Source organism: Dermacentor albipictus, chromosome 2 (assembly GCF_038994185.2).
Source record: "Dermacentor albipictus isolate Rhodes 1998 colony chromosome 2, USDA_Dalb.pri_finalv2, whole genome shotgun sequence".
NCBI lineage: Eukaryota > Metazoa > Arthropoda > Arachnida > Ixodida > Ixodidae > Dermacentor > Dermacentor albipictus.
The window spans coordinates 167,397,239-167,406,649 of NC_091822.1; the positions used below are offsets into that span (position 1 = coordinate 167,397,239).

Sequence of the window (9,411 nt, forward strand, 5' to 3'; positions counted from 1 at the left end):
GGAATGCTCAAAATACGCTAGCTCGAATTGGAAAAGCTCAGTTCTCGGAGTCTTCCTTTCCTTCAGCTCCATAGTAAAGGGAGATCTAGCACAGGGCAGGCGTACCGGAGTAGTAGTGTACGTTGTAACATCGGGAGGGCGTATCACGGATCTGGAGCGCTGGTGGCGACGCTTTGTGGCGCTGTTGTCAACCATAACGCGTTAGAAATGTCGTTGTGTTGCGCGCCTCTTTTACGTGCGAGAAATGAATGACACAAAAAGCACGCCCGATTCAATTTGCCCGCTGTCGACAAAATTTTTTTTACGCCTGCGGCCGAGTGAAATAGCCGGGCCGTCGTCCCTGCAACGAACTGCAACAAACGTCTAGCGCGGGCCCCGCCTTAGTTCAACCGCGCTACGCGAGATGTCGTCGCCGGCGCTGCCGCTAGCGGCGTTCCGCCGCCGCGCTAAAACCCTCTAATATAAGACAAGGTAAACACACAGCGAAATCAATATAAGACCGCCGTTCCTCTTGCGCTTGTCGCGCTCCCAGCTTTGCGTACAGCGGATGGAGGGGGGGGGGAGCAAGGGGAGAGAGGAAAACGGAAGAGAGAAGGAGAGAGGGAGAGAGGCCAGAGCGGCGGCGCGCACTCTCGGTAGTGCGCGCTCCACTGCACTCGCGCCGCCTCGCCTGTCGTTGTCGTATCCGTGCCTGCTGCGTGCGTGCGTGCGTGCGTCGCTGTTGGCAGGCTGGCTGGCGCGGACGGGCGGCCGCTCGCAACAGTTGTCGGCGCGCGCCGGTCGAAGAACTTCCGTCGGTGCTGTGCGGTTCCCGATCGCAGCAGGGCTGCGGCGGCGATGGCTGCTGCTCGTGTTGCTTCCACCGGCACCGCCGCTGCCCGCAGCAGCAGCAGCGTCGGCGGCTCCCGGGCGCGATCGCGCCCGGCTGCGCGCTGATATGGTTTCCCCGAAGGTTTCCGAGCGAGACTGCGGACGCCGAGCGAGGCTCTGGACGCAAGCGTAAGTGAAAGCGGCTAACATATGCTTGAGCTGCCGCGGCAGCGGGGGCCCGCCTGGAAAGAAACGGCGCCGTGCGACGACGCGGTGCCGCACGCATTTTTCGAATCGCCGAGACATGCGTTGTGTGTGCGCCGCACGGCTTGCGTGCTTGAAAGGGAATGCGATCGCGGAATGCGGGCACCTGCATGCGGAGAGGCCTTGCGGTGTCAGCGGTGGTCGCGATACTGCTGACTGGCGCGAGCGCTGCTGCGTGACTGGGGCTCCAGAAGGCAGGAGTTAACGTGCGGGTCCGTGAAATTCTCGTGTGCCATCGTTGGTTACTCGATGAGTTCGCTCGTTACGGGTGCCGCGATTCATTGCGCACGGCATTGTTGACGGGCTTCGGACGGTGCATGCGCGGTTTGTAATCCGCGCCAAGCGGGTACAAACTGTCGCGAAGCCGGGCGTTACCGTGGGCGACGGACGCGCTATAGCACTTTTTTTTAAACCGGTCTCTCCTGAAGCGTATAGCTCATGATGTAGCAGGCAGGTGACGCGAATACGCGACAAATGATTGCCGGCGTTGAAGTTGATTCCAAATATAAGGCTGTTTCCTTTTATTCGGCGTTTTGCTCGCTCAGAAAAGGAAGCAAGGAGGAGAAGTTCCGCCGAGTCGGCATATGTCGAACTTCCGTCGCTGATAAGGCGCGCTGTGACAGATGCAGACGTCCTTGACCCGCCGGCGATATTGTCTCCCAATGTCTTGAAATGTTTGCGTCAACAGCTGGACCACATGTCGCAGATCGGTGCGCATTTGCGGGCTGTTTCCCGTAGAGTTTTTTTTTCTTTCTTTCCATGGGCTGTTGTTCTTTGCGAGCGCTGCCCGTATGTCGCATAGATCATCGCGCGACAGATGTTTCAGGCGTGACCGCTTTCGCAGCAGTAGGATGACGCGATGCCCTCTTTGACGTAATCACGTTGATTTAGGTACAGCGCTGCGCTGATTTCTAAACCTGAGTGCACAAGTGCCACAACCATATAAGAGTTGTATATTTCTTATTAAAAGAGTAGCGCTGAATACTTCAGATGATGGGACTCACATAAGTTAAAGAAATAGCGCTCACGATAATCTTTGTGCATGTCGTCTGCTTTGCTTGCTTTCCTTTTCTTTTTGTCTGTGCGTGGTGTATTTTTCGGGATACCAGACGAAAATATAATGCCGATTAAGTAAACAAGTTTGCATTCGTTATAGTGGCGTCTGCAGAATGTTCTTCTTTTTCTTTCTTTCTGCGAGGTACTCTGACCTGTACTTCCGGTATATGACTATATGGCACAGCGGCTTTATAAAACATTTCTGACATTCCGAGTCTTTCAATTATTCTTTTATTGCCTATACACCGGCGCTTCGTGTGCGTCAGGTGCATTTACCCACATGCTCGACCCACATTGCTCGGTGCCGCAACTAGCACACGAGAGAGAAGTGAGCGCATTGCCATCGACATCATCGTAGGCTATACGCACGCGTTCATTAAAGAAAAAAAAAAGGAGACCTGCGTATTTACTGCAAGGACGGAGTACCCAGAGTTTATATGTAACACGCCACTTTTTCATTAGCGCATATGTGGCGTGCCTCTGGCTAAGTTTATAAACTTTCGCCATCGCCGTGTGGCCAAAGCCTGTCGCCAGGGCGCGCGCTCGATAAGAAGTCGCACAAAACGCTGCGCGTTCTCCGCTTTGTGTAGGCCGTTCTTCGAATTTCAAATCAGTAGAAATTGAAATGCGTGCCTGATTTGTACAGCGCTGTTGCCCTACGCGTACAGTTTGTATGGGCTCCCGGACGCAGTCAGGTGCAAAGAAGCCCCTTTTATCCGGGACTCTTTAATAATAATAATAATAATAATAATAATAATAATAATAATAATAATAATAATAATAATAATAATAATAATAATAATAATAAAGGTGCACGTGAAACAGGTGCGGCGTGCACGTAAATGTGCAGTTGACAGCGGCACTCCAGTGGCCTTCCCGATGTGCGCCGTATTTCCCAGCGCACAATTTCTACGCAACCTAACCTGTGCAACGTAAAACTCGAAAATGTTTAATTTCGCGCACCTGAGCGAGCCAACCGGAAACGTCGGAGTCTGCTCTAAATCGCATTCGTTCTTTCGCTCTAAAAGAAAAAAATAATTATGCGATAATCCGCAGCTTTCAATGTTACCGCTCGCTGTTTGAGCTGACACAAGTAACGGATAGTTATTGTTCGTGTGCGTTCGCCATTTACGGGATATCGAGAATGTAGAAGAGCGAGAGAGAGAGTAAGGAAATGCAGGGAGGTTAACCAGGTTTGCTACCCTGGTTAATGGGAGAAGGGAAAACGGGCAGGAAAAGGAAATGGGAAAGGAAAGACAACTGATGCGCGCGCACGCACACCTCAGCGTTCGCCGCGCAGTCGCAATTTTCAAAAAGGCCGAGCTGAAAAAACGAAAGCGCCGATGGCGCCGTCTCGTGGCGTCGAATTAGACCGGAGCGTGCGAAAATATTACTGCGACGGCAAGCTACTACGACTCAACTGCCGTTGTATACGTCGTCTGCAAGCAGCGCAGCAGTGAAATGTGTTGCGGCTTTTAAAAGCGAAGCTTTCTATAGCGAACCCTCCCCGACAGTGTTGACCGTGGCTCCTATACAGCTGTCTTGCCGAATGGATCATGCACATAAAGTAAAGTAATTACCCGTCCGCGATGGTGGGATCGAAGCCATTTCTTGCAGCTGCACAACAACAGCCCGACGCCATTAGGCCGCACGACTGCAGGCGCACTTCTATCCCGTCGGCGCCCAATAAGCGATTTGAGACGACTGGCGCGTGTGACGCATCTCGTGTAACTTATAACGTGTGCTCTCGCGCGACAGCTTCGTGGGCGGCGCTGTTTCGCATTTTCTCCGCTGCCGATCGGTCAGCAGTTGCATGGTGTGCAACGTCTCGTGGTGTGCTTGCGGTCAGGTTCCAGAAGGCAGGCTCGAATGCTTGCAGTCAAGCGCACCACGAAGAGAGCAAGACACATTCGATGATCCACTGCATATACTGTGTGGATCTGCTGTGCGGATCTACTGTGTGGAAAAGAAGGTGTCGGAGCACTTGTCCCAGAGCAACGCCCTCCTTATAGTATCGGTGAACTGTGCTGAGTGTCACCTTACTGCAGCGTTTAATAAGAAAGGAAGACGCGCTCTGTTTGCAATGTTTCTTACTTCTTTCTTTTGATTAAGCACCAGTACGTTCTCGCAAGCTTCGCTATCAATCCTCGCTATGTTTCCCAGCGAGGTTTCTCCCCATTGAGTTGTCTACGGTCGCACTGCATGACTCGACGGCTCACGACGTCGAAGCCACGTTGTAAATAAATGCTGCTGGGAGAGGATGTCGAATAGAGCTGCTCCAAGCGCGAGTTTCCGTTTTTGGAATTCCTGCCGCGGCTGCTGCGTTTTCGTGGTGTTGCAACGCAAACTCGATTGGGCGCCGATCGTTGAGCACACGTTGAAGAAATCCAAGTGGTCGAAATTATCCAGATACTTCCATTCCACTACAGCGCCTCTTATGGACTCGTGCCTTGCTTTGAGTCGTTTAAACACCGCTATTTGCGTCAGAATGTAAGCGATTGCGTGTTTTACGACATTCTGCGTGACGTTGAGTGCTTCTTTAGTGCAGTGAAGTAAGGGATCTTGTACAAACTTAACTTACGATAAACCCCGTGCAGCCTCTAAAAATAGGAATTTTGTCGAAAGCTGGAGAAAAGAACACACAACGAGATAGAAAAAAAGGAGCGGTAGAAAAGAAAGGTCCGAAACTCGAGGGGGTTGGTTTTTTTGTTCGTGCTTTAGAAGTCATGGCAAGGCTCAGAAAATCACAATTCTAACAGATCAGGAATGATTTCACTTGCGCTACACCTATATACTTCCTATTTTGTCTGATTCGTGAACATTCTTGTGTGACGCCTGTTGTGTGTCATATGTGCCTCAGAAATGTGCGCTCAGCTAGCGATTCGCTTGGGGTAGCAAGTTATACTTACTGTTAACGCTGCTACGTATCATTCTATCTGAAGAGACTCTCACAAGTGTGATCACGCAAGTGAGAAAAAAGAAAGAGCGGGAAGAGATGGAGATGTGTGTACCGAAATCTTGGGGGCAACGGCCAGCATTTCCTGGCTGCATGCTACAGATGGCGCCGCCTTCGCAACAAATACAGAGGCTTCACCGAGTCGCGTGCACGTAGGCCTACGCCTTGCTAACGCAAAGTTCGTCAACGTGCACACAAAGCGGCTATTGGTAAGCAAGAGTACGTACAGCCTTTGTGAAATGTATGCGGCTTAATTCGGCGCTCTCCCCATATGTGTCTTCCGGCTCTGTTTTGCGGTTGCTGTGGCAATCCTGACACGCCAGACCTCCGGATGGTGAGTACTAGCGTTCTTTTCATGACCCAGGGAGTTGGAGCTTATGGCGCACCACAGTAATTTCCTTGAACATTTTTTAGTCACCATGGAGGTCGCAGGCAACGTAGCCCGTATACGTTTGACACAGTCATCGGCACCGTGTGCGAGAGAGACCTTTCTGTCGCAATTTCATGCGAAAAGTTTTACCTTTTTCGTTTCGTTCGGAATGTCCCCGGGAGCCGTAGAGTCAAACGGGTGGGGCGTGATGATTTTTTGGCTCGCAACACGCGATAAAACGCGGTATTTCATAGAGAGAGTACATTGGGTGGCTCTCCGAAGAACGAGAGTGAGCGCCATGCAATTGAGCCTTCTGCACGTCCCCCTGACCAACTTCCCGCGGAACCGTGTAAGGACGACGGGGTCGAGAGAAGTGGAGTTTTTGGTCCAGCCAAAAACGCGCGCTAAAAGGCGATGTCTCGTAGCGAGCATACATCGCACGGCTCTTCGAGAAACGGGAGTGCGAGCTGCGAGCGCCCGTTGTGGAACTCCCATCACCAATTCACCGGAGAACCGCGTGTACAGTCAAAGGGACCGAACGTGTTCAGTTTCCAGGCTAAAGCAATACGCGCTAAAACGCGGCATCTCGTATCGAGAGTACATTGCCTCGCTCTTTTGAAGAATATGCCAGTGAGATGCTACACAGCTCAGCGTCCTGTGTGTTCCCGCGGCCTTAAAGCCAACCAACAGGTGGCCCCGAGGAGAATTGATTACAGACTTTCCTCGGCTACCCTCACCCCTCTCTTGGAGGAAGGAGAGGAGAATCTAGAAAGAAAGGGTGGGGAGGGGGGCGAGAGAGAAGTAACGACGGGATAGCAGCTGTACGCTTCAATGGGTCGCGGCGCAGCTGCCGCGCGTGGCCCGTATGACAGACGGCAAGCTTTCGTTTTTTCTCATCTTACCTTTCCAACGGGCGGTTGACGCTCTGCGGCCGCACCTGGCCACGCCGCAGCGTCGTACATACCCAGAAGTTCGCTCGCCTATTGATATCACTCCCTGATGCCGCCTACGCTGGGGAGGTTGTAAACGTTTTACCTCGGGCGTTCTATTTTGGGATTTGCGGGGGACACTCCCGGCTTTTGAAGTACGTAGCGTGGCTAGCCTGTGGCAGGCAGCGCGAGCTACGTAATCTCGCGTTTTCCTGATGTGTGCGGTATCTCGTGCGATCGGATCGAAAACAAAGAAAAATGGCAGACCAGCAGAATCGGAATCGCAGCCCAATTTCCAGCGAAGTTGTTTCCTTCGCGCCGTTGGGTCAGGAATTTCTGTTGCCCGTAAATAATCCACACACTTTAAACCGTTTCCCGCTTATGACTATGTCGTGCACTCGCTTGAGGAATTTTTTGGGTCCTAAATCGAAGCTCTTCATTCGTCCTAAACACTTTAAATTTCGCGTGTGCGTCAGCCTTAATGTTCCCCCATTTTTCACAACATTTCATCTCGGTGACTGTTACAGTTTTTCCTGAGCTAGATACATTCTACTCCGCTCCTAAAAACGTTCCAGAGCGCTCGCATGAGTAATTTACTACAAAGGTTGTAATTAAGCTACCCGCTGGCAGCTTTGCCGACACATCACTCATATAACCTCTCCCCGAGGTCACGAATTATAAACAAGGTGACTCGCTTTATTAATTTACCGAGGACACCGCGGTTTCTTGCATGAAAATAGGGAGAATGGGGTCTTATCAGTTATTTGCTGAACTCGTAATTAGGGTAGAAACGTTTAAGTTTCACTTCAGATCACATTTCACATGCCTCTCTCTTTCACCAAGTGTAAACCCTGGTGTGGGGCCTAGTTCTCTTAGAGCACAGGTAAATGATAACGGATAGAGAGTGCATATATATATATATATATATATATATATATATATATATATATATATATATATATATATATATATATATATATATATAACGTTTTCCAGCGCTTCCTCAATTAATGTTTCTTAACGCTGTTATTTATCCACGCAGGTTTAATTTTGCATACATACGAGACGCAATATATGCTTTTTTCTTCAATTTTTGCTAAATTATATGTTGGTGGCACTTATAGTTGTTCCAGGACAGAGGGCGAATCTGTGCGTCGCTCGTGAAATATACTTATATCATACTGCTCAGGAGCACTTCTTACGCGATGTGTAGTACAAAGGCTGTCATTACCCCGTACAATACAAACTTTGCTTATGCATCACGTATATCATGCCCATTATATTGAGCAAATATAAACGAGGTGCCTCGTTCACTCCACCGATGACACCGGGGAAGCCTGCTACGAACATCCTAGCGCATAACCAAGAGAGAAAGAGGGAAGGGAGGAAGGAAAGGCAGCGAGTGTAACCAGACTTTGTACAGTTTTCTACCCTGCATGTAGGGAGGGGCTAGGGGAATGAAAATGGGAGAGAGAGAGACGAGTCTTTATCGCTCTTTCACATGCAATAAGCCAGGCGCAGCGTATCTAAAGTCTGGCACTCAAGTCTGTCGCCTTCAGGTACTGTAGAAGAGCTCGAACGGCCTTCTGGGCTGATGAGCTGTGAGGCGAGGCTATCAAGACCTTTGTTACTGTAAATGGCTTATTGTACAGTCTGTTCAAGACACACTGGAGATTCTGGCGCCGTTTATGGAAGCGAGAGCAGTGGCATAGAACATGATCCATGCTCTCTTCACACTAGCACTTAGTGCACATGGGTGAGTGTGCCATTACAATACGGTAGCTGCTCCTACCCACAGCCGACACAGCAGTAAAGCGTCAAGCGCATAACCAAATGTTTTTGGACAGGAGCTACGGATTACTCATGACTGCCTGCGACAGACTGAACGATTGGGTGCGCGAGCGTACTGCGAATTTTTCTTCTTTCCTTCTTTTCATATTTCCCTCACTTTTTCCCCCTTCACAGTGCAGGATAGCCAACCGGGTTCAGCCTATTTAAACGTCTGACCTTTCCCTGATCACTCCTCACTCTTCATTCGACCTGGCGTAGGAAGAAGGAGTACCTTAAAACCATATCCTGTCTTCCGCGCAAAATTTTGCGCTTTTCACGCCCTTCCCCCGTTAACCGGGCGCCATTTGGAAGAACTGTCCAACCCCGGATGACGCAACCAACAGAAGCGTTGAACTTCACTGAAACACTTCATTATAGACCTAGCAGGAGACACACCTCACCCAATTGCGCCATTCCATTAATCGAGGTGTCGTCGCGGGGCGACATCTGCGAACTAATTAACCCCCCTCCCCTTTTCTTTTTAGCATTCACCTCTTCCTGCCCACGCAATATCCCTAATACTGTCCTTTCTGCGGAGCAGAGCCAACAATATGTCTGTACATTTAGAAGCACCCACACTCCCCGGGCAGCTCCCCCTAATTAAATTAAAGTTTAACACTTCTGCCCTAATGCGATGTGCCGGGAAGGAATGACAACCAGCTTTCTTAGAGGTTATAAACAGTGGCGCACAACAATGCCTCAAGCTTCGCTTACGTCGATTCCCACAGGCCGTGGTATCCGCATAATTTTTTATGATTACATTTTATTTATTTCGTTCTCTATGACGACAAAGAAAGACTTTCGCCGACCAAGTAAAACTTAAAAAAAACAAGCAAGATGTTTCGGCTTCCAAACGGAAGCCTTATTCACACTGCTCCCAAAGTTTTACTTGGTCGGTGTACGTCTTTCTTTGTCGTGTTTCGTCCCGACCAGACGAGCTTCCGCCGCACTCTGAATTACATCCTCTGTGGCATCCAGTATTTCAGCTCTCGGAACAAAGCAACTTGACAACGCGTGTTTTCCACCGAGTTTACTAGTATATAGCAGCGATGCCGTCCCCTGTCTTTGTCCTCGAATGCGCGTGCTCTGAAACGTTACGCCACATTCTTTTTCTTTTTGTGATTTATTTGCTTCGCCCGTCCTGCTTTACGGTCCCTTGGTCAACTTAAAACGCGAAACGGGAAAAGAGCAACAAG

The 9,411-nt window shown here is 50.0% G+C and overlaps 1 protein-coding gene across 1 annotated transcript in view; it reads left to right on the top strand.

Moving 5' to 3' along the window:
• Window positions 1–661: 661 nt before the first annotated feature.
• LOC139056283 (rab effector Noc2-like) overlaps window positions 662–9,411 on the top strand; it is a 96,476-nt gene continuing 87,726 nt past the window's right edge. Inside the window, exon 1 of the mRNA XM_070534385.1 lies at window positions 662–999. The gene's annotated coding sequence lies outside the window, so the exon portion shown is untranslated. The remainder of the gene's footprint in view (window positions 1,000–9,411) is intronic.